The 25,692-nt window shown below is 44.8% G+C and overlaps 1 protein-coding gene across 1 annotated transcript in view; it reads left to right on the top strand.

The window, feature by feature from the left end:
• SMPX (small muscle protein X-linked) overlaps window positions 1-21,663 on the top strand; it is a 55,395-nt gene extending 33,732 nt beyond the window's left edge. Inside the window, exon 5 of the mRNA XM_055122580.1 lies at window positions 21,241-21,663. The gene's annotated coding sequence lies outside the window, so the exon portion shown is untranslated. The remainder of the gene's footprint in view (window positions 1-21,240) is intronic.
• Window positions 21,664-25,692: the final 4,029 nt, after the last annotated feature.

The raw sequence follows: 25,692 nt of genomic DNA, 5'->3' as shown, positions 1-25,692 counted from the left end.
AACAACAAGTCTCACGATGGAGACGTTACTGGTGCCCGCTTGAGCAAATTGATGAACAACGGGATGACAGTGCTACAGTGATATAATTGCTAATTATGAATAGTATGAGATGTCATGTGACCTCTTTTATGGCCATGAGTTCTAAATGTGACTATTTCTATAGGTTTTTTTTGGGGGGTGCGGGCGGGGAGGAGACACTGGTATCTCTGGGCTGGCAATTCAATGCAAGGACCCAATGATGTGATTCTAATGGCAATACCCAGGCTACTGCAGCAGTGCTTCGGGGCCCCAAGGGCTGCTTGTGGAGGTGCTTAGGGGACCATGTGGTGCTGGGAATCAAACCCTCTTCAGACACTCGAAGCCTAGCCACGGTCTTATCTCCTGGTACATTGTCAACTTCAATGAATCAGAGAGCAGTCGTTGATCCCGGCAGTTAATGAAATCTCTTAAAACATGAATGTTAACCATTAGGAAACATCAGCAGCATCATTTTTGTTGTCATCACTAGCGTCTATTTTGCTCATGATATGTCCGATGTTGTGTTCTGCATTGTCTTTAAAGAAGCGCCTTTCCTTCTTATGCTGGCTGCCTGGGGTGCAGTGGATGGTGTCTACTTAATTTATGGGGGATGAAGACTGAGTGAGGTTGCCGAACTTATTCAAGGTCATCCCACTGTAAAACACAGACTGCTGTCTGCCACACTAGCCAATGGTCCCTTCACTCCCTGTTACCCACTAAATTCTTTTATTAATTTTTCATTTTAGATACTGAGGCTTACAATACTGTTAACGGTAGGGTTTCTTGCATAGATCCTGCCAGTACTATACCCCCCTCACCAGAGTGTCAGCATTCCCCCCCGGCACCCCACTGTCCTGCTGAACCGCATTCCCCTTCACCTCTTGGCCTTGCACACACACACACACACACACTGTCCTGCTGAATTCTTTTTTTTCTTTTTTTGACTTTTTGGGTCACACCTGGCAATGCTCAGGGCTGACTCCTGGCTCTGCACTCAGGAATCACTCCTGGCGGTGCTCAGGGGACCATATGCGATGCTGGGAATAGAACCCGGGACGACCGCGTGCAAGGCAAATGCCCTACCCGCTGTGATATCGCTCCAGCCCCAGTCCTGCTGAATTCTTAACCATCTTTTAGTTATCATCTAGGCTTGGCAAATATTTCCCCATGTTGACTCAGCATAAAGCAGGGCAGGTCCCAAGGAGCGCTGCAGCAGTCACCTCCGCGAAGAGCCACAGCGAGCCGCAGCCCTGACACGATGGTTGATCCTTTCATTTGTTCACGCCCTTATTCGGGCATCCAGGCTTGCACACATGTCATAAGCATCAGGCACGCACCAGGTGCTCAGACCATCAGTGCTGAGGACGGAGGATGGAGAGACTTAATTGCAGAGCGAATGTTCAGAAACATTAGAGAGAGTACACGGCGGGAGACTGCGAGGAAGGGGAAGAAGGAAAAGAAAGAGAGGAAGGGAGTGAGAGGAGGAGGACCCAACACCAGCACAGAGAGATTGCGTATTCTGGTCTCCTGTGCCCACAAAACTATTAGCTTTGCTCCCAGGATGAACCAAGTCTGGGCCAGCATCTCTGTCGTGGCGAAGCACCGTGTTCCAGCCTTGCAGCTTTTCCTCCCATCCCTTCTCGCGCTATGTGCAACCCACACAGAAAACTGGGGCCACGAATTCCAGCCTGCCTGATCAGACTTGGCTGCACCATGACAGCGCTGCTCGTCTTAACTTCCTCCACACGTTGTGGCATTTGAGAAGAAGGAATCACAAGGAGCAAATCAAGACTTGCGCCTTGAATGTGGACTCCCTGACAGAACAAGCCTCGCCACACCCTAGGGAGTCAGGGCATTATGCAAGCGGGGGCTGGTAGCTGCTTTCATCCCCGGTGGGGTCCATCAGTTGCTTTCTCACAAGGGAAATTTCTATTAAGCAGCCTATGGATTAGAGCCCAGGCAGGTGGCGCAGAGGCTGTTCAAAACAATTCATCTCGACTGCAGGAAAACACAGCAGAAGGCACGTGTCCTACTGCCTGCAAGTCCCTGGAGGCCTTTTGTACAAAGGACAGTGGCACTTCCTCCCCACAGAAACCTGTCCTGACATATAACACGCACAGCGGAGTCTCTTACCACTAATGCACCCTTTCTTTTTTTTTCATCCCCTTTGATTTTTTTTTAATTTTCAGAGTTAAAAAATTTTCATTTTCATTGTAAATCAGGGAACATGATGACATTGGTAAAGTTTATAATTTTGACACAAAAAATCACTGCACCATCAGCACCAAAATACCAAGACTCCTACTATTGTCCCTATGTCTCTCCTACTCCATTTCTTCCTTTTTTAAAATGAATCACCGTGAGATACAGTTACAGACTTACAAACTTTAGTGATGACATTTCAGTCATACAATGATGGAATACTGATCTCTCCACCAGTGCCCACTCTCCACCATCAATATCGCCAGTATCCCTCCTGCCACCCCCACTCCACCCCCCCCAACTCTGTGGCAGGCACATTCCCTGTTTCTCTCTCTCTGCTTTTGGGTATTATCGTTTGTAATATGCCCTTTCTTGCCTAGCTCTTCATGACCCCCAATTTGGGAAACAATTGATAAGAATCACGGCTCCTTTTAGTTCTAGGGGCAGTCATTCCCGAAAACTTACCATACAAGGTTCCTCAATTCTGAGTGCTGAAAAGATCCATTGATTCAGACTCAAGTTTTATTTCCTAATCATTTTTACACAATGGTGACTTGGACTTTACCTTGACTGGATGAACCTTTTCTTCTTTGTAATGTGAGCTCACAGCATGGGCTGGACTGGAGTAGGAAGGAATTAAGTACCGGAATAAAGTCCAGCAACTTAGGAAGTGAACATCTGCACACCCGCTGAGTGTCAGGCCCTTCTGCGTTCAAGATGGGGGGTGCAAAACTGCCCATCAAGGGATATCCAGTTGGGTAAGGACATGAACCGGCCCATATAATAGCTGTGGCCAAAAGAAAGAACAAGACACAGCCTGGGAGTAGAAAATTCTTTCTACTGAAAGCAGGATGACAAACATCCATCCTAGTATTTGGCTAGAGAACCATGCCCTTGCTCTTTGATTTGGCCCAATTACTCTATTTTTTTAAGTTTTTATTTTATTGAATAACCGTGAAAAAAATTACAAAGCTTTCAGGTTTAACTCTCAGTCATATACTGATTAAACCCCCATCCCTTCACCAGTGCTCATGTTCCACCACCAAGAACCCCAATATACCCCCCTCCCACCCCCCACCAAAGTACTTAATGATCTTCCCTTTATTCTCTCTATACTTTGAATACATTCAATGTTTCAATAGAGAACTCACTATTATTGTTTGGAATTTTCCCCCAACAATCAGGCCTGATGAAAAGGCATCATTTAATAATTTTTCTTCATTGCTGAGAGTGAAGACTCTGAGTTCTGGTTTTGGGTTCCTGCTATTTTAGCTCAGTTCACAGTCTAGATGCATAGCTGCAAAAAGCCGCTCTGTGTGCCAACATGGGTTAGAAGACCTCTCGATCAAAGTCTTTAGGAGCAGAGGGTCCATTTCTCACGCTGCCAATTACTCTATTTTTTTAAAAAGAGATGAGCAATATACACACCTCATGGGGGCAATTTCACGCCTCATCCTAAGGGACATTTTACAGGGGTTGGGCACATTTTGGGTTGTCACACGTTAGGCGAAGTACTGTTGATATCTAGGGGAGAATTTTCAACTGCTTATTCCATAGACTAGTGCTGGACTGCAGGTGTAGATAGGTGGAATTACTCTGATCTAGGGGACGGTGATGCATGGGAGAGTTCCCACAGGAAGTATGGATGAGAAACACCGAATCGCACAGTGTGTAGAAAGCCCTCAGCACAGTGCAGCTCTTAACTCTAGATGCTACTAGCAGGAGGACCTTCATGTAAGGCACTGGTGCACCCCTCTGTCCCGTCTGGTGAGTCACAGGAATTCCATAACCTGGGACTAATTCCTGACCGCGGTGAGCCACATCTTGAAATAGGAATGTCGATGCCAGCCTTGAGAAGGGCCCATTAGCGAGTGGGCTCACGTGGGGCCCCTGGCTCCAGCTGGCATCCAGAGAGCATTGATTTCCTTTGCTGTTCCTGCAACCGGCCCGGGCCTCTGCCTTCCCAGGGCAGGGGAGAGACTCCCTCAAGTCTTTATTGAGAGACTCCCTAAAGACTAATGCTTCATATTTCCCCAGGAATGTGAAAAACATTCCTCTCTGAAAATGAAAGCCCATTAATTGTCTGTGACTAACAGGAGCTCACGGAAGCACTTGGAGGCATCCCCAGGGATCTGGTTTTCCAGTCACCACCTACCTTGAATCATTTGAGCTCGAGCCAGCTCGGGAGATGGTTTTTAAACTGCAAGTGTCCCCTTTCTCCTGGAGGAGGCATTGCAGTTCCATTTTTCACAGCCTGCAGCAGCAGCTGTGGTTTCCAGAGCCCTGTCTGGAGACAGCCAAATCACAACCATTTCACTTGAACACTTTCATTTTGTTTTAGAGACTTCCAGGGAGCGTCCTCCCCTGCCATTTTAAACTAGTCCACGCATCTGGTTTGTGATTTCTGCTTTTTCTCTGAAGGAAAAATCAGTTTAAGAAATATTTTGAGAGTTAAGCTGCCATTCCCCTACTATCAAGGAGAACTGAAACCAAAGCACTTCAGACCTCATTTCAGTGAGCATTTTCCAGTGGATTTCGTGCTCAAAAATAAGTAAATAAGTAAGTAAATAAATAAATAAATAAGTGAGGCAAGCCATCTTCTTTCCAGTAACCTTTTGCACATCAATTGTGTACAATTGGAGTCTTCCTAGCAACTAGAACAAGATCCACATGGCTCTAAATAGCTGGACGTGCCCTGGATGTCTTTTGTCTGGCTTCTGCAGCATTGCCGCATCATTTCCAGGTGTGTTTACTTACTCTTTCAGGATTTGTTTAAATTGCTAACTAAGTGACGGTCCCTTTGTATGTAATAATAGTGAAACAGGCAAACAGTCATTAATAAATAGACATGCCAAATGACATGGCAATTTGGAGCTTTTGAGATGAGCAGTTATGAGTGTGTCAGTAGCCAGGTGATGGAGAACCGTTATTAGGAATTTCATGGCAAAACCAAAATCTGTCTTTTAGCCAGAGGTTAAGAGCAGAAATGATGTTATCAAGCCCTGGCAGCTGGCTGTAATAATTCCAAAGTACTGCAATGCCCACGTGTGCTCTTTCTCTCGGCTCCCATCCTGCGAGACAGGTAGGGCCAGACCCAAATATGCAGTTCATTCCTTTGGAGGGTGTTTGGGATCACACTCTGCAGTGCTCAGGGGACTATATGTCATGCCAGCATTCAAATTTGGTTCGCTTGCATGCAAGGCCTTAACCCCTGTACTATTACTCCACCCCTGCAGTTCATTCTTATGTGACTTCTAACTTCACATGGGGTAGAAAATGGTGGGGTATACTGTACATAACCCACCTCCAGAGAAAGTTTGTTTGAAGACTATTAACAAATCCTAGTTAGGTCGACTTATAGAAAATAGTTGTGTTCCTGATCTGTCAGAAACATCACTTGAGGCAAGATCGACAGTATAGTTGGGCCAGAGTGATTGCACAGTGGGTACGGTGTTTGCTTTGCACGTGGCCGATCCGGGTTCAATCCCCGGCACCCCATATGGTCCCCCAGGTACCACCAGGAGTAATTCCTGAGTGCAGAGCCAGGACTAACCCCTGAGCATCACTGGGTATGACCCAACAAGCAAAAAAAAAAAAAGATTGGCAGCACAGTTGAGAGTTGAGGGAGTGTTCATTACATGCATTGCTGTACATCAGAACCAAACAGTTAATGACCCTGATAATACCAAGTAGACTGGTTCTTGGGGGGATTGAGGAGGATTGGGACACACCTACCCCTGTTCTTTTGTTTGTTTGGTATTTTGATTTTGCTTTTTGGGCCACACCCGGAAATGCACAGGGATTACTCCTGGCCCTGCACTCAGGAATTACTCCTGGTGTTACCCCTGTTCTTATGGATTGCTCCTAGTGGTGCTTGAATGACCATGTAGTAACAGGGATTGAACCTGCATCTTCCACAAGCAAAGCATGTGCTCAACCCCTTGAGCTCGTTCTCTGCCTGCACCCTGGGACTTTTTTTGAACTCAAAGATCTGCAGGATAAATCTAGCCACTTCAAAAGTAGATTTCAAAGGAACTTTTCTATCTCAGTTTTCACCTCTATCACTTAGATGTTTTGCCACTGCTTGATTAAAAAATACTGTTCCCTTTATTCAAATATAAACATATAACACAGTCTAGGATGTGAAAATCAGGCTGAGATGTCATAATTTCTGAAAGACCAGGCAGCATACCTGGGGAAAACATCCATTAAAGATATCCGCATGCTATCATCTTAAAGGTCATCTCTTCTGGCAAAGCTGTCCATCATTGCCATCAGTCAGGAAATGAGGTTCCAGTTTTCCTACAGAATCACATGACATTTACTGCTGGTAATCTGTCAGGAGAGAGAATGCATGGGAGTCCTTCTGAGCCCAATCTAATTGCATTATGGGCCCATTACAGACCTGCTTGCAGTGCCAGGAGCAAGCCACTCCCCAACCCAGCTGGTCTCAAACCAGAGGATAGGAAGGTGAGCTTGTGGCCTGGAAAGAGAACACAGATGATAAGGCTTGGGGAGTGACACAGATGGCTGATGTAACCACATTATGATGACCCCCGAACCTCTTTGGCATCCTTTTTCACGTCTGTCTCTAGACTCAGTTGTTCTCTTGGAGCAGAACTCACTGTGTGAGCAGATGAAGAAAGAGCAAGAGGTGGTAGGCAGGGCTTTTCTGAAACCCTAGACACAGTGCTCACTGGGAGCTCTTTGCCTGGGTACCCACATTGCTGTTGACAACTTCACTGACGGTGTGGGAGTTAAAATGCCAAGAGAGTTGAGTTAGAAATGTGTTAGGGAAAATCCAGCCACCTCTATTAAGAATCAAAACAACTTGGTGAAATTTGGCCGGCACTTCCAGCTGACTGAGATCATTTCAGCTTCATGTTCTAAGATCCAATAGTGCAGTTATTCCATGCTGGTTTTGCATGTCTGATCTGCCGATTTTGAGAAGCAGGCTTGCCCCTCCCTATCTACAGCTAAGATCTTTAGGAGGGTGGGGACAGGCAGCACCAAGGACAGCACCCTGTGGTCAGGGCAGCAGGAACTCTAGATTGGTTTACTCAGTAGGATTCCTCTGGGGTGAGCCTGAGAAGGTGCATTTCATGTATGTGAATTTGTTCTTTGTTCCAGTGTCCAAATGTAGAATTTTGTCTTTTTCACTTTCTGAAATAAAATTGATGTATTCAACAAGGTCCCAGGGACTGCTGACACTGCTGGTGTGGGGACAGCACTTTGAGGGCCATTAATAACCAAAAGCCATCTATCTAGATTAGTCAGGTTTTTACATTTGAAATCCCCTAAGTATGCCATCATCTGGCCCTATTAGAGCTGGCATCCAAGTGTAGAGCAAACTACTTGGTCAACCGTTCTGGCTGAAATTCAGATATACAAGGAATTGGTGAAGCAGCAATCATTAATGCTTATAATGTTTCCAGCATCCAGACATGGTGCCCCATACTTGATCTTTTGATTCTTCAATTATTATCTATAAGAGTTCCATTGTATTCATGAGAAAACAGAGTCACAGAGATGTACGTTGACTTCCTCCAAGGTGATACAACCATGATTCAAACCTAAGCTGTCTTTTAACCAGTCTCCATGCGACTCAGAGGATAAACTCCGTGGGGCTGACATATATCATGGATGCTACGAGAGACAAGCCTAACCTTCCAGATACGGGATTCTGCCAGTGGTGTGAACCTCCCTACTCATCACTTAACCTCAACAAGATACTAGTTTCTATAACTTAACTGTTTATTGTTTCTGGAACTGCTAGAGCCTAATGGTTTGAAAACCAAAGCCCTTGGGTCCATACCTATCAACTGCCAGCTTTTCTTTTTAAACTCTATTGTTATTGTTGTGGGGGCCACACCCAGTGGTGATCATAGGTCAGGGAACCAACTCGAAGCACCACACATGCGAGACAGATGCTCCACCATTTTAATTCATGTCCCCAGCCCCTTAAACTTAAAATTTTTGATACAATTTCCAGAATTACATGCAGTTCTGAGAAATAATACAAAGAGATACCTGGATGCAATAGTTGAGAAGAAAGAAGCAGAATCATTTAACCAATCTCTATAGAAATATTTCTAAGGGAGGCCTTGCCAAGTTTCAAATATATGCACAGATCAAACAGCCGACTTTGATCATTTTCAGTCAAGCATGCTGTTATGAATGTCCACATATTAGAATTTAGACAGAAAAGAGGTTCTAAATGTGAACAGTTCTCAAGTCCAAGAGATGGCAAGACCATGATCACAGCAACTTGGCAGCTTGATAGGAATAAGAACTGGAGACAGTTTCTAAAAAACTGGGCTGGTCAGCCTTGGGCTTTGATGAGAATCAATTATTTTTATTCTAGGTGTCTCAGTTCTCGAGGCAGACAGTAGAAATATGTGGCTAGAATCTGTGCTTAACTGACCGGTACCTCTGACTAATTCTTTCGGCAAGGAGGAACATGTTTCATAATGGTGAACCTGATATGCTCTTGGGCCAGACGGATTGAATCAGTGTTTCTCAGATCTGCCCTGGACAATTCATGCTTGGAAGAGTGCTTTTGTTTGGTTGAATGTCTGGGTTGTTGGTATGAAAGTATTTAAAGTATACAAGAGCCAAGTATTCTTGGTAACTCGTCACATAGAGGTACTGTCATTCATAGGGTGACCCAGTGGTGAGCCCAGTTTGGGATAGGGCATGGAGAAGACATAGAAAACATCCAGACTCTATACCATTCCAGTCCAGTATCCACACTAAGATGGCAAAGGCCTAAAGACACACTGTGGACCCACTACTGAATGTGTTGTGTTTTGTCAGTGACCCAACAGCATGTATGTCAGAGACAGGTCTGGGACCATCCCTCACTCCAACCGAGAGCCAGCTTATTCAGTGGTTCTCTCTATGCTCACAGCTTTCCAGGTATGGCCCCCTCCTGGGAGAGTCACTTGAGTTGAACTTTGTTCTCAGAAACTTCTAACCCTTATCTTCCAGAATTGCTGTTGCCAAATAATTTCTATTACACCTGCTGAAGTGTCTCATCAAGAGGCGATCCCAAGTAGGCCCTCATTCCACTGGAGTTTCACTCTTTGTGTATAAACATCATGAAGCCTGTGTTTTCAGCAGGATGTCATTAAGACAAAAGCTGACTGCTGAACTATTGCTCTGTAAACTTTGGTCCCAGGTTAGACAGCTCGCCTGGCCTCTTCCCACATGGTGAAATCCATGAGTTCTTGGGATACCTGGTCTCTAGACTGGCTACTCCCCGTTTTAGAAATGCCTTTAGTAATATGCTTTTTTTGACATATCTTTTATGCTGTTTGATATAAGCAAAATGCCAGCTCTTGGGGTGTTCAGCAATAACATTTATTTACTGATACATAACATATAAGATTTGGCCTGAGTCACTGTCATAGTTACATATTGTGTAACAAATGACTCCCAACCTACCATCTTCAAACACAACATGAATATTATCTCAGAATTTCTGTGGGTCAGGAATTTAGAAGTGACTGACCGGGATGCTTCTGGCCCAGGGTTCCTTTATCAAGATGCTAGTGGAACTGCAGTCAGTTAAAGCCTTGGCTAAGAGAGAGATTCACTTCGGAGGCAGTACACTGATTTTATTGGTTGGTTTTTGATGATGGGTCTGAAGAAATCTTTGTCCCTTCCCCTGTGAGCCTTGACTCCTTGAATACCCTCACAATATAGCAGCTGGCTTCCCCCCAGAGCCAGTGACCTAAGAGAGAGTGAGGCAGAAGTCACAATGGTAGCTTTTTGACCTAGCTTTGGAGGTCACATTCTGTCATTTCTGTAATATGCTATTGATTGTGCAAGTCAGCCCTATTTAGTGTTAGAGGAGAATACTCAAGGGAATGAATTTTAGGAGGCAGCACTCTCTAGGGAACCAACTGACCGTCTATCACACCATTCTACCATTCTCTTTATATTTGAGAAAACAGAGATCCATACAAGTGAGGTATGCCCAAGGCCACAGAGCCTAAATATTTCAGTATTTGCTTTTCTTTCAACCCTACTGATCCTCACGACCCATAATTTCTCCTGTTTATTTAAAACACCAAATGTTGTTTATCTTTGGGGAGGTTAGAAAAATTATTTCCAAATGTGGAGTCAATTTCCTTGACTTTTCAACAGAGGAAGCATTTATAAGCTAGACAACACATAAGCAAACTGCGTCTCTGAGCACTTGGGAAGGGTTTCTTCACTTCCCAGAGTCATTAGGGAGGGGGGCGAAGAGAGCTGAACCTCTCAGGGAATGCAGGTTTAGGAGTGAACTAAAAATTCAGCGTTGGAGACATTTTAGCTTCTGTACATCCTTCCCCTTTATTGAAGGGTGCCCATATTGTGATCATTTTTCTGCTTTCTCCATTGATCTCTGAGGGTGCAAACAAGAACAACAAGAAGAAAGCAGAGTATATCACCCACAGTCAAGCCACGGGAGGGGCACCCTCCTCCGAGTTGGCTGCTCATTCATTCCAGATGCGAGGCAGGAACTGGCCACAGGGACACCCCCAGGAGAAGCACAGATTTTTTTTTTCCTGCAGAAACATGCTTCTGAAAAATAAACACACAGATTTTAAAGCCCAAAACTGTGATAAATACTACCAATTCTTTGCTTTTCGGCGAAGAAACAGCTTCCTTGAAACAGCCATATTCTAAGAAAGGAAACAAGAAGAAAGAAACCTTTGTATATTCTCCATCCCTTTTCAATCTGTTTTTTCTTTTCAGAAAAAAAAATTACAAGGCCTGTCATCTCCGATCAACTTAACTAGTCAGGAGACACCACGGTTCTCTCCCTGCCTGACCTATTTTGTAATGGGGTTCACTCCTTTGCCGGCAGACCCGCTCTCCTGAGTTCCATTTATAGCAAGCATTTATTAATGGTTAAATCGCTAAGAAAAGATCCCTCTCCTTTCCAAGACTTATTTCCCCCGCTCAATAAATGAAGCCATGGGAGCTGAGAGGCTGTCTGTTTCTGCCTTATTTGAGCTCAGATTCTTCCTGGCCCACAGAATACTGTGAATTTACAGTCGAGCACTCACTGACTGCCCAGCAGTTTGTGGTCACTTGAGATTTATCTCATATTTTGTATGCCAACTAATGCTTGTGAGGCCCTTGGGATTTTTTTCCTGAGCATTTGATGGAAGTCCGAGATCTGCAGCAGAAATCAGCCTCCTCCCCCACTTTTGCTAATGGGGAAGGGCCTCCTTTCTCGAAAAATCCTCAGACCAGGGCCCTTGGACGATTGCTATGAGTTTCTGATATACTTGACCCCTCCTTTCACCTTGAAAGCTTTTCAAACTCCTTTTCTCTGCCATTCTTGCTGCGACCACACAGGTGACTTCGCTGGACAATTGGACCATGGGCCACCTCAGTCCTCAAAGACTTTTCTCACTTGATTGTAGTAGCCAGAGCCCTGTAGTCTTCAAAACAAGAAAACCACGAAAGTGACAGTGTCACTACCCTGCTAGAAATACTTCAGTGGCTCCCCGTTGCCCTTAGGCAATGCACGAACTGGCTCACACACACCATGTCCCCGCCCCCCAACCCCCCATTGCACATCTTGTATTTCTGCACACACAGGACATCCCTTGCTGATAGCAGAGCGCAACTCTCCCAGTTCATGGAGGTGCTGTGCTGATGAGGCCTTTACACATGCTCATAATATTCTTTTCCAATCTTTCCTCTCCTCCCCATTGGCTAGCTAAATACTACCCATTGCTCAGGTTTCAAATACTACTGCTTTTTAAAAAAATTATTTTAATGAATCAACATGAGATACAGTTACAGACTTACAAACTTTCGCGGTTACGTTTCCGTCATACAATGTTCAAGTACCATCCTTCCACCAGTGTCCCATTCTCCACCACCAATGTTCCCAGTATCCTCCCGCCTTTTAACAGCCTTTTTATGGCCCCTTGGCCTGGGAAGAGCACTCAGCTTCTGTGCTTGTCTACTATGGTGGGGGGCCATCATTGATTTTATTGTCTGCCTTTCCTTCTAGCCAGTACGTTCCACAAATGGGGATGACTCATCCTCTAGTGTCAGGACACTGCACTAAGCCGCTGCACCCACACAACTGGGACTGCTCCCATCCTGGCCCCTGAGTGTGGCTGAGTATGGCTTGAAAACTCCCCTTAAAGCTACTCCTCCCAAAATTTAAAATTAAATCTACCCCCCCCCTTAGAACGATGATGTGGTTTAATAATGTTATTAACCTGGTACAAGTGGTCATTGAAGTCTCTTACAAGGATCGTTTAGCAAGACAGGTAAATCTAATTTCCCAGAAGAGGCCCTTAATGTAGTTGAAGTTGATCAGAAAACCACTCAGACCTTCTATCAGAAATGCTCCACAGAAGGGACTGCTCGGCTCAGTGGGATGCACAGCTGCCCTCGGCCTCAGCTCTACTAATGTTTAATTCAGATTACTCTTTGGGGGTCATACTGGCCACTGTAAGATTCTTAGGAGATCTCTGGCCTGTACTTCCCCAGTGCTATTTGCACCCCTGTTTTCCAGTTGCCATGACCCCACATATCTCCACATGCCGTTGCATGTTCACAGGGGGCTGGGAGTGGACAGAATACAGCCCTACACCCACACATTGGAAACTTCTGCCCTAAACCCTCGATTTCCTGTGTGTGCTCCATGTCCAATCATCTGCACATCCCAGGGAGGTGGATACTAGACATGCACATCCTCAGACCCCTCGAGAGAGACCCTTGGGCTTACATTGAAGATGACCACAATCCACTGGTCAGGCCTAGGCACATCGAGGCTGACAGGGCTTTTAGGTCAGTGGGACTTGACTTTGGTAGCTTAGCGGAGGCCTAGGAAGCTTTAAAAGTACTGAGATACTGGGGGCATTCCTCTGGGGGTGGCCCAGCCTTCGGATTTTTCAAACCTCCAGGAAATTCTAATGAGCAGCCAAGTTCGAGCTCCTGTTGTGGGTGGTTCTAAAGGACCCACTCATAACTCTGGGAGTGATTTAGAATAACCTATAAACGAGACCCTTGTCTTCAAACTGATGCTTTTTCCCTTCCCATAAATACAATTCTTTTGTTGACCCTGTCACTTTTAAGACAAAATTATAGGCCTTTGACGATGGCTTGTTTCACGAGGTAGGATCTGGCTCTAACTAACATAAAAGAATGGTTGGAATGATTAGGGGGAAAAATAAAAGACACTGATTAAGTTTTCCCAGATAGCTTTTCAAAGAAGAGGCATCAAAATCATGCTAATTTTAAAACGTGTTTCTGTACTTAGCAAAACATGCAAATAGTAAACAGTGAACTCTGTCAAGAAAATTGTTTTGATGAAATGTACAATTATATAAGGAGCCCATGCAAATTGAGAAGTGACACAATGATACCTTAAGAGATAAATAAAGGAAATGAACTCAATTCTCAAAGTGGATGTATAATTAGCAGAGCATAAGGAAATGTGCAGCCTCCCTAGTAATCAAGGGATTCTCAACAGTTACCAATTCTCCTTTTCTAAAACTCACAAAGATGAGTGGCAAAATAATCCTGAAACAGACATTGGCTGATTATCTCAACACAGATGGTGTGTCTACTGAATAGTGGACACGAGGCTTAGTAAATGGAAGAAGTTGTTGCTAATGTGGGTTAGTTCTATCAACTCAATGCTGATAGAATTTCATACAAAAGAAAACATTCATGTGGAGACTAATTAACAGAATTATGATGCAGTAGACTCTGGTGAAACCATTGGATGAAATACTGCAAACTCGATGTGTGACACCATGAGTAAGGAATGAACAATGAATATTATCATAGAATACTGGAAAAATGGTTCATCAATCCAGTAGCTTTGGACGATTCTACATTAAATTGTTTTTGTAACCAATGCATCCAATACACATTTGTATAATTCAACCCCCCAGGGAACCCTAAAATGAAGAAAATGGCCTATCATTACTTACACCATTTTTCAGTTTTTCTGATCATGGAAAATTTCCTCTCCCTCTCATTCCCTCCTCTCCTCTTCTTTTAGAATTGGAACTTGTTTTATCATCTCTGGGAGCTTGTATTTGTCAAACAACTAAAAAAATGAATCCTCAAAAAGTAGACTATAGACCGAACATGATGGCCACTCAATAAATACCTCTATTGCAAACTACAACATCCAACAGGAGAGAGAACAAAAGGGAATGCCCTGCCACAGAGGCAGGGTGGGGTGGTGGGGGTTGGGGTGGGGGTGGTGGGAGGGATACTGGGAACATTGATTGAGGAGAATGGGCATTGGTGGAGGGATATAAATGAAATGCAAACATGAAAGTTCATAAGTTTGTAATTGTACCTCATAGTGATTCATTAATAAAAAATTTTTAAAAACAAAAACAAAAACAAAACAATAAAAGACATCCTTAAATTCTGAAAAAAAATGAATCCTCAAGTATTTAGTATTACACATTTTTAAAATAATAAATATTTATCAGTGTTTAATTAAAACATTTTGGTACTATTTAAAAATTGTGTGAAAATACAAGCCATATATACATCCATTTTAAAGTTCCATCAAATAGGGCCGAATAGATAGTACAGTGGGTAGGACATGTGCCTTGTTTGTGACTGATCTGGATTCTATCTGTGGCACCTTATGTGGCCCCCTGAACCCCAGGAGTGATTCCTGAGAGCACACTCAGGAATAATCCCTGAGCACTGCTGGATGTAGCCCAAAACAAACAAAAAGTTCATCAAAATTTTCACTTAGTATCTGTGCCTTTTCAGGTTTGAGCAATAGTACAGTGGGTAGGGCTTTTCCTGTGGCTGACTCTGGTTCGATCCCCAGTATCCCATCTTTGAGCCTAGTAGGGGCGAACTCTGAGCCCAAAGCCCGGAATAAGCCTTAAGTACTACTGGATGTGGTCAAAAAACAAAAAAAAAATTATACCCTTTACTATATTAAAATATTAAAAAGAAACTTCTAATACTTTAAAAATTCATTTTATTTTTACATTTTTAATCAATTGCAATTCTTTGGTTTACAATACTATTGATAACAGTTTCTCGTGTACATAATTCCAACATCATACTCATCACCAGTGTACCCTTCATCTTCCAAGGACCCCAGCATCCCTCCTGTTCCCTCTCAAAACCCTCTCCTCCAACTTTATTGTGTGGATCAGTTCTTTGATTATGTTGCCTTTGTGTCTTTGTTATTTGTTTACTTTTGGTTTGGTGGTGACAACTGGCAGTGCTGAGGGCTTACTCCTGGCTCTGTGTTTAGGGATCACTCCTGGTGGGCTTGAGGGACCATATGGAATTCCACAGATAGAACCCCAGGTTGGCAGCATGGAAGGCAAGCACCCTGCCAGCTGTACAATCACTCCAGCTCAACTTTTGGCTCTTTGTTGCCACCTCGCTTTGTATCTTTAAGTTCCACATATGAAAGAGATCTTTCAGTAGCTTATCATTTTTTCTAACTTCACTTGGCATAGTATCCTCTAGTTCCATCCATGTTGCTGCAAACTGCATGATCCAAGACATGCAACAGTAAAGTTTAACGTTATTCACTGGAATAAGAGTAAAATTATTAAGTCGGATTACTGCCCCACGTCACTCTTTATATATATATATATACATATATATATATATATGTTTATATATATGTAAATGTATAAACATCTAATGCAGATCTAATGTATTGTCAGTGTGGTCAGATTACTTAAAACAATTTTTGTGAGTTTTAGAAAGACATTAGTAACAAGGAGCAACTCCATATATGCTTTAATCCTAAACAACCAGAACTAGCTATGTGACCTTGGGCAAGTGTCTCCACTCCTATGGATATCCATTTCCAATTTCCAAAATGAGGAGAGTTGTGGAAACTCTTGCTCCATTCATCTTTGAAAATAGTGTTTTATATTTTAGAGGATTATCAGGTTCTATAGATATGCCTTTGCCTGATGATGCATCAGATGCCGGGTTCTTATTTAAATACCAATCCTTCACTAACATTGTTACTGTACACAGTGTCAGTCACTGTAAGGGGCTCGCTGAGACAATATCTACTCCAGAATGCCTTCCTGGAGAGATGGGAGGTCTCCCTTCATTACACGGATTCTTTTATGTCAGAAAAATTGGGTTTCTGTTAGGATATTTCAAAACCTCCGACTGCCGCAAACTACTGCACACAAGTCAAGCAATGTCAGGTCTCTTACATTAGCTCCGTGTTCTTAGTCTGCTCTGGCAGGCTTCAGACGGTTTTGCCATCTTGGGACACTCAGATAAGCTCTCGATTAAGACAGTAGTCTGGGGGCCAGAGAGATAGTACTGGGGTAAGGCACTTGCCTGCCATGGGGCTGACCTGGGTCCTACCCCAAGGTCATATGGTCCATCAGGCACTGCCAGGAGTGATCCCTGAGCACAGAGTCAGGAGGAAGCCTTGGGCACAACCAGGTTTGGTCCTAAAACAAAGCAAAACAAAAAGATAGCAATGTTCTTGGATTGATCACTTGATAGACTTCTGGGTGTTAATTCTGCTTTGCTAGGAATGCCTTGGTTTAGGATTTCTCTGGACAACTTGCATTTCAGAAAGAGTGAAGAAGTCTATTGTAAGCAAGACCCAGACTCATAAGTGGTCTTGGATCACATTCCTTTCTTCACCCCAGTCCCCGCGAACAAATGCAAACAGTTTTAATCAGGGCACTGCAAGTGTCAGGGGTAAAATTCAGGGCTTTGCTCATACCAGGCATATGTTTTACCACTTCAGTCATATCCCTAACCCTAAAGCGCAGTGTCACTTCAGTTATCCATCCCGATTCTGCCTTAAAACCCCAGACAAAAAGCTCTCAATGCAATTGGATGAAAAATAGGTTCCCCTTGGAGCCAATTTTAATGAGTTTTGACCTGGACATGTAACTTGTTGTCTTTTTTTGAAAAAGTCACTTAAATTCTTCTCATCTAGCACATAACACTACATGAATTTTGATTTCAGTTCCAGAAATTATCAAAAACAACACAAAGAGAAATGAAACCAAAAGTCCTGCTCTGTGTGCCTGTCTCTCAGTCCTTCTTGTACTATTTTCTCATGCAAACATTGCAGTTTTCACGTTAATCACGGAAGGCTCGGGGGTGCACCCAAGCTAATTTGGGAGGATGTTTCCTAGCTTTAGAGATAAGTTCCTTAAGGTTCCACTTTGAGTTTTGTTTCTTATATTTTGTGAATGGTCATTGGGGAAAAAAGAAAGTTCTGAATTTACTTACCTGGGGGCAGATGAAACTAGTGCACTTCCGGTCCTTCTGATCTAGGCATGCAGGTTCAATACGATCCACACTTGTGCCTTGCCCCACCTTCCTCCTCAGTTCCCAGGGTTGGTAGGGATGACCCAGGATGGTGTTTTAATGTACTTTACTCTGCTGCATTGGGTTTTTGGGTTGTTTGGGGGCCACACCCAGTGGTGCTCGGGGGTTACTCCCAGAAAGCTTGGGGAATGATATGGGATTCTGGGGATTGAACCCGGGTCAGCTGCATACAAGGCAAGCACCTCACCCATTATCCTATCTCTTCGGCCCCTGCTGCAGTGGTCTTTCAGCTGCTGCTCATTGGCCCTCTGCTGAGACTTGGGCCCACTCCTCAGGTGTTTGAAGCCTCTGCTTCAAATGTTAGACTTTTGTTTTTATCTCTGATGCCAGCTCATAAACCCCACTGATGCCTGCAGACAAACACGAGTCCCAACTAGTTGGCTCTGAGTACGCTCTGGTAGGTGACAGCATATAGAATGTGATGGGAATGTGGGTTTTCTGTCTCCTGTTGAGTGCCCCTGTGATTCTGTGGTTTAGAATCAGGTAGGAGGAAGGGGCCACTGTACTGTCCTGGTGTCTGTTAAAGTGCCCAGTACAGATCAGACTTGCATGGATTCTGTTTCCTGAGTGATGTATGTGTGGCTGTCGCGACGCTGAGTAACATAGCTATAAATGGGGCATGGTGAGGCATAAACATCACATGCTCCTCAGTCTGGACGTGGGGTTACACAGGGAGCTATTTGGTGCATGAGCCTTGCCTTGGTCAAAGTGTACCTGTCCTGTATGTGAACTAGAAGGTGAGCACTGGAAGTTGCTTTTTTCGATTTGTCTATGAAATGTGCGTGGGGTAGTTGAGCGGACCATTCAGAAAGGCACCTCCCAATTGCCCATCATTCTCACAAATGTCCTCACTTGGAGAATAGGACACAGGAGAATAGCTGACAGCTGGTGTCTAGGCAGCAAAGCAGTGTGGTCTGGGAGTCCGCCCAACACACTTGCATTCCCACAACTTGACAAACAAGTGTGCTTTCCATCATGGGCAATTTTAGCTCTGGATGCCAGCCCATTGTTCCCATTGCTAAATTTGAGCCCTGCTTCAGGTCTCCAGATTCCAGGATGCTCAGATTCTGCTAACTTACAGCCCTTGAGAACCTGCTGAGCCTCACAAACCAAGGATTGACCCTGGTCCTCTGGGGCCTGTGCCCTCCCGGAAGGACCTCCTATGACCTTGGCCATCAGTGAGCTCCTTGTGTCCAGGGTTGCTGCCCTCTAGGATTCTTCTGAGAACCAAGAAACAAGGTGAAAACTTTTGGGGCAGAGGGGCAGCAGAGGCAGCTGACAGTAAAATCAGTGAGGTAACTCTCGAGACAGTGGTGGCACCTGGCACATGGTGGGTGCACAGAATTGGCACCACTGCCATCAGCTGCATTTCGACCCCACCACGCAGCACAAGCTGATGGCAGTGGCCCAGCGCTCAGCTCTGTAACCAGCTGCACTGGCTCTTCCAACCCCCACCTGAAAAATGAAGACATCCCTTGGGGCTAAGGATGCACCAAGAATTTGTAGCAGGGCTGTGGAGCACCTTGATGGGCTGGAGCATATGCTTTGCATGCAGGAGACCATGCAAGTTGAATCTCCAAGCCTCAATCTCAATGCTGAGTACATTGCCTGCTATGACTCTATCTAAGTGTTACTTGGAGTAACCCCTGGGACCCTGGAACATTTAGGAGCACCCCCGAAATAATTCTGAGTGGGGGTCAGTAGCAAAGGCAAGAGTGAGGTCCAGATTTCAATCCCTAATGCACCTACATGCGTCCAGCACAGTCCTGGCAGCTTCTCTGGCACCAAATCCCAGTGTTGATGCCCAGCTTATGGCAACCAAGTGAGTGGGTAGCACAACTAACCACTATGTGAGCCCCTTGTGCATGTGTGACCCCACCCTGTCAGGGCAACAGCAATGAAGGGAAGGAGGGAAAAGGATTCGTGCATTAATTTTTCTAAAGAAGACATCTCAGTGGCCACATCGATCTGGGTGAACTGGATCAAAGTTTCATTATATCTCACAAACTCCTAAAGTCGGCTAAACCCAGGCATTAGGGGACATCTTCAAGTGGACTCCCCTCCGCTCCTCAGTGTAGCCATAATTCACTCAGGCAGGACATGTGGGGGTCTAAGTTCAGACCAAACAAGTTAGACAGATGCCTCCTATTTCTGGGGCGCAGATGTTGCATTGAGGTCTGGATAACTCTGGGAGCGATATCACCCCTCCCAGAACGTGCTTTGGTGACAATTTGTTAGGAATCATCACCCTTCCCTGCCACCCTGAGAAGTGCCAGGAATGTCTCAGCTTCTGGAGGACTGAGCCTCGCGCTTAGCTCGTGCATACCCTGGTCACGAGGAGGTTCTGTCTGGGGCTCAGGCAGCCCTGAGAGCACCACTGGGATTGTCGCTGTGTGGTACATCAGATCACCACCCTGCTTTCCTGTTCTTATCACTCCCAATCTCCAATCCAATGTCCTAAGGCAAAATCATTCCCCTGATTCATGTGTTTGGCCTTAGGTGAGCTAGGCGGAGCTCTTCCACTCATGCCTGTTGTGAGAGCTCGACTTAAAGTTGGCTTGGTCGGGGAGCACTAGCTGGGTGACTATTCTACTTCTGGGATCCCCTGAGTGCCTGGGTACACGTTCCTCATGGCATTGTTCAAGATCTAGAGTCATGAAACACATGTGACTCCTCTTGAGGCTTAGAATGCTCTTGTTTCTGTCTGCTTTTGGTGGCCAAGGCAAACCACACAGGCAGAGCCAGGCCCAAGGAATTATGTGCCACCACAATGGCCCCAAAGTACAAAGTGACATAAGCTATGGGAGAATCAGAACTATACATGCAAACTTACCACAGGAACTAAAGTTTTTGCACATCATCATCAAAAGCTTAGCTTTTATACTTGAATCCTTCCGGAGGAAGCTACAATAATTTTGTTGTATTTCCATTTTTAGTTTGGGGCCATGCCCAGCAATACTTAGGGATATTCCTGGCTTTGCACTCAGGAATTACTCTTGGCAGGGATGTCAGGAATTGAACTCAGGTCGGCTACATGCACTAGAAGTGCCTTAGCTGCTGAACTAACACTCTGGCCCCATTTCCATTTTTATGAAGGTACCATGATTGACAATACTTTTATGCTGTTAATGAGAGTTTCATGCATACACTGCTTCAGCATCCCACTCACCACCAGAGTGCCTGCTTTCGTCCACCAGTGTCCCAACAACCCTATCCATCTATCTATCCACTAGCCCATAAGTTCTGTTCTGTAGACCAACTCTACAGTTCTGCAGCCTTTGCTCATCTAAGTCGCTCCCTTACTTCAGTTTTTGTTTTGGACCACACCCTTTAGTGTTTAAGGACTACTCCCATCTCTGTACTTGGGGATTGATCTTGCCAGTGTTGGGGGGATCACGGGGTGCTGAGTATCAAATCTGGGCCTCCAGTAGACAAAGCATGTGCTCCATTCCATGAAACTCCTAATTTCGTTTGTAGTTACTTAAAACTCAAAAGCCACAGGAAATGTCCTGTTGTCTACTCATAGTTCACCTTATGTGCATGGAACTGAGAGGTGAAGCTTCCAAGTACCAAAGAGGCCTTCTTTTTTGACTTGTTCTTATGGTGATGATTTATACCCTTTCCCTAAAACTATCTCATAAAACTAAACTAATGGTCCTTTGGTCTCTTTTACAGGCTTGGTGTGAAGAATTGAAGAGGAAGAGAATGGATTTGAATAAAAACAGCCCACTAAAAATTTTATATATTTGTATGAGATTATGAACCTCTTGACTGCCTGAGACTCTAGTAGAAATGTTCTATTTATACATTTCTATCTCTTCCTTTTAGTTGGTTGTATTTCATATTTTGATTGACCTGCAAGCTTAGCACTTCACAGAGCAAATCATCAGATAAATGCACTATGTGGAGGGTGTGGGTTGGAAGAGAGATATGATAGTATGGAGGAGGACATATCAAATACATGTAAGAATGATTTCAACGGAAAGTTCTCTAGAAGCTACTTCCCACACAATTTTGGTCAATATTTGAACTGTATTTTAGTTCTTCGCCTTCTAGATCATATCAATAAACTTTTTACGAGTTCAATAAATATTTGAGTAAATGTAAAATGTGAATGCAGACTAAATTAATTTTCCTATCTTCAGAGAGCTACATGTTCTCCCCCTTGGAGAGAAATGAGATAAAAGAGCCAGTCAGGCTGTACAGTGTCTATGGAGGGGTTTCTCACTCTGATTTATGGGGGATCAGGGGTAAGACTATGGCTGACTGATCATTGCAAATGAAGTTAAATATTGCCTGAAGAATGAGCATTGTTGATGTTCCTTCTCCCAGGGTGACCTTTATGGTGAATGAATTTTACTTCCATAGAGGCTCAGAAATTCCCTTTAGCCAGATGGAATTGCGTTCCTTTCAAGGCACAATAAAATGAAGCTGAGAGGTCAGACTAAAAGAAAACATCTAATCAAAACTTAGTTGTTCAAAGAAAGAGGAAATGTGTTACCTGCTGCAAAGAGGAGCACCTCTCTGAGAGGCCATCGGGGACAGCACAAGCATAAACCTGAGACACTCCTCCAGGCCCCTCTAGTGACTTCCATCTTGCCCGAGATGCAGGCAACCTCACACTATGAAGATTTGAAGGACTGAGTCCTTTCTTCAGATTAGGGGTCTTCATCTGGAGGTGCTCAGGAGTACTCCAGACTCAGTGCTCAGGAGGCACTCCTGAAAGTGGTCAAGGGACTATTTGTGGTCCTAGGGATCAAACTGGGGTGAGCTGCATGCAAGGCGAACTCTTTTTTTTTCTTTTTGGGTCACACCCGGCGATGCACAGGGGTTACTGCTAGTTTTGCACTCAGGAATTACTCCTGGCGGTGCTCAGGGGACCATATGGGATGCTTGGAATCGAACCCGTGTTGACCGCGTGCAAGGCAAACACCCTACCCGCTGTACTATCACTCCAGCCCTGCAAGGCAAACTCTTAACCCACGTACTATTTGTCTGGACCAGGACGGGTTCTTAAGATCATGTTTTAAGGGCAAACCTGGTATACAGAGGCCCCAACACCACGTCTTGCTTCAATGCTCCCGTTTCCAAACAAAATCAGATACGCTTGTTCCATCCCAAGTATCCATGAGCTTTTCTGTTTCAAAGCGCTCCGTTCCAAAAGCAAGGCCACCATTGCATACTGTGGCAACCAGGCAACCAGGAACCCACTGCAGAGCCGGTGCTACCTGATGAGCTTAGGTTTTGCTGAAGAGATGCTAAGGTGGTTGTGGAGCTCAGTCATCTTGCTGGGGTACGGCTTAGCCTGGCGAGGTCATGCTAATATAGACATAGCGGGGAGTGGAGACCAGAGCAGAACACAGCAGCCAAACCACCTGTCAGCAGAGCAGCCCCTGAATAAGATGGCACTGTGTTGTCCCCGGCTGATCCGTTCCTTCCGAATTACATTAGTTGTGTTGGGTTATGAAATTTACCTCTGTCTTCCCTTTGTTTACATAGAAATGATCCATGTTCAGCCTCAAAATGAAATTCAGGTTTAATAAAACACTGTCTTCATATTGCCGTGCAGTCTCCCAAGTAACTGTGCAGGGTGGTACGACCCAAGTCATTAGACAGAGTCAATGGGAGAGTTGAGAGTTTGACGTTTCTGTGCATTTTATTCCATTCAGGTTCAAAGTATAAGAGATTTCACAAGTCCCATCTTATCATGTGTGGGATAATGAGCTTGATATAGGCAAAAGGAGTTTATTTGTAAGGAAGTTAGAATTCTCAAAATTCATAATTCACACTGACTGGCTTTTTGAAAAACCATGCAATAGTCGCAACTATCTGATTCTGTTAACATTTGTAAACAATAATTGTGCAGCATTTGGAGGTGCAGCAAGGTACAAGTAGTTGAAAGTTTCTCTCTTTCTGCATAGAAAGGGCCCAGCTCAGGGGCTATTCCCCTCATTGTGTTCAGGAGGGACCAATAGACTTTCTGAGGTGCTGGGGAGTTGAACCAAGGGAACACCTTCTGCAGCCACATGCAAACCAACTGCCTCTTGTGCTGTTTATTTCTGTAGTCTGATAGCGAGTTCTCAGTGTGAGAAAGAACACAGCTACTCTGTACACGGGGCCAGAGAGACAGGGGCTCACACAGCCCAGCCCTCTGCCCATAGCACCTGGCTGCAGGCTTATGCCAGCAGCTCCATGCTAAGTGCTGTGAGAACAGTACATTCTCCCAGAAAATCACCTGGCCGACCAGCCCAGCTGTGAGCCCCTCTCCCTGGTCCCCTCCCTGTTGTGAGACTCCCCAACTCTTGTACTGGACAGAGTGAAGGGATCAGGCTCCACAGGGTTGAGGACCATGGGGTACACTTGAAAAGTTTTTTGAGCAGATGCCACCTAGTACCCCACTCTCCAGAATCTTTTCCATCACTGCTTCCATTAAAAAATAAGATTTGCGGGGCTGGAGCGATAGCACAGCGGTTAGGGCGTTTGCCTTACACGCGGTCGACCCAGGTTTGATTCTCAGCATCCCATATGGTCCCCTGAGCACCGCCAGGAGTAACTGCCGGGTGTGACACACACACACACACACAGTAATAAAAAATAAGATTTGCATTTCAAAAGCACAGATGGGAAGATCTTTGCATCCAAGGTTTATTTTTTTTGAGTAGCTGAATGGCACTGTAGCACTGTCGTCCAGTTGTTCATTGATTTGCTCGGGCGGGCACCAGTAACGTCTCCATTGTGAGACTTGTTGTTACTGTTTTTGGAATATCAGATATGCCACGGGTAGCTTGCCAGGCCCTGCTGTGTGGGTGGGAAACTCTCGGTAACTTGCTAGGCTCCCCGAGAGGGATGGAGGAATCAAACCCGGGTCGGCCGCGTGTAAGGCAAACATCCTAATGACACAGTAGAATTTTAAAAGTTAGTTCCAGGTCATGGGGATGATAATAACCTAAGCTGATTTATCATTTTAATTAGAGAACTTTAGGGGCAGGGGGGATGTCTCAAAGCAGAGTTCTCTCTTAGATCCTCAGTACTGTGGCCCCAGCACTCAGCACTGCTGGGGAAGCCCCAATTCAATACATCCAAACAGTGATTTCCCAGAAACCTCTTATGATACTGAACTCTGTATTTCTGTTTTGAATACACCGTTTCCTGTAAGCCCTTCTCCTACATTCTTAGGAGACCCAGCTCTAGGGGTCTCCTCCAAGAGAAAAAGGCCAAGGTTCAGGGACAATGAGAACAAGATTCATTTGGAACCATTTGATCAAATATTCCTAGTCTGAAGGGATGTGGCATGTTCTCATTCCTTGGTAATCTAGCTGGAAAACAGAAATCACATTGAACTTGGTCACTGATGCTCCTTTGGAAATGCAGCCTACCCCTACACATAGACGTCGACGGAGCTCAGAGACACGTTGGGGGCCACACTGCCAGGCATCGAACCGATAACTCACTGCAAGTACCATGCATGACATCGCTGTGTTTCTGCATAGGATGGGCTATGTGCTGAGCACAGATCTGACCTATGAGCCGCTGTGTTGTTCCGACTTGAGAGCATACATCAGGCACATTGCTTTGCTCTCAGCAAAAGATCAGCCTGCTTGGATCATGAGCCAATAGCAGGCCACAATGTGTGTGTGTGTGTGTGTGTGTGTGTGTATGCTGATTATAAAAAGGATTCAGTGTAAAATCAGATTGCAGCCTTAACAACACCATCACCTAAAGGTATTCTTCAAGGCAAAGAAAAACAGCTTCAATTAAGCAATCACGTACACTTTCTGGGATGCACGCAACCTCATATTCTTCAACCCCATGCTTGCTTATTAAGGGAGAAGAATTCCCAGAACATCTGACTTCTCCGGTGGAAATAATTCGGTGGAGAGACATTACAAGCAGATAACAAGGCTCTTTTTTATGACCCGCTCATCCTCGGGTTCAGTGAAAATCGATTCGTGATGCAGATACAGTGTTCAGGCGGGGGGCTCAGGGAAGGGATCTCCCCTTTGGGCTTCACATGGCAGCAGACAAGCTGCTTAGCCAAAGGAGTCTTGCCTGCCCTCTGCCAAGCACCTTTTCCAATCTGTGGGCAAAGTGGGACAGAACACTGGGGATGGGAGGTGCAGGGAGGAT

Source organism: Sorex araneus, chromosome X (genome assembly GCF_027595985.1).
Source record: "Sorex araneus isolate mSorAra2 chromosome X, mSorAra2.pri, whole genome shotgun sequence".
NCBI classification, from domain to species: Eukaryota; Metazoa; Chordata; class Mammalia; order Eulipotyphla; family Soricidae; genus Sorex; species Sorex araneus.
The sequence above is the reverse complement of the archived record's forward strand: the minus strand, read 5'-3'. Positions and strand labels throughout refer to the sequence as shown.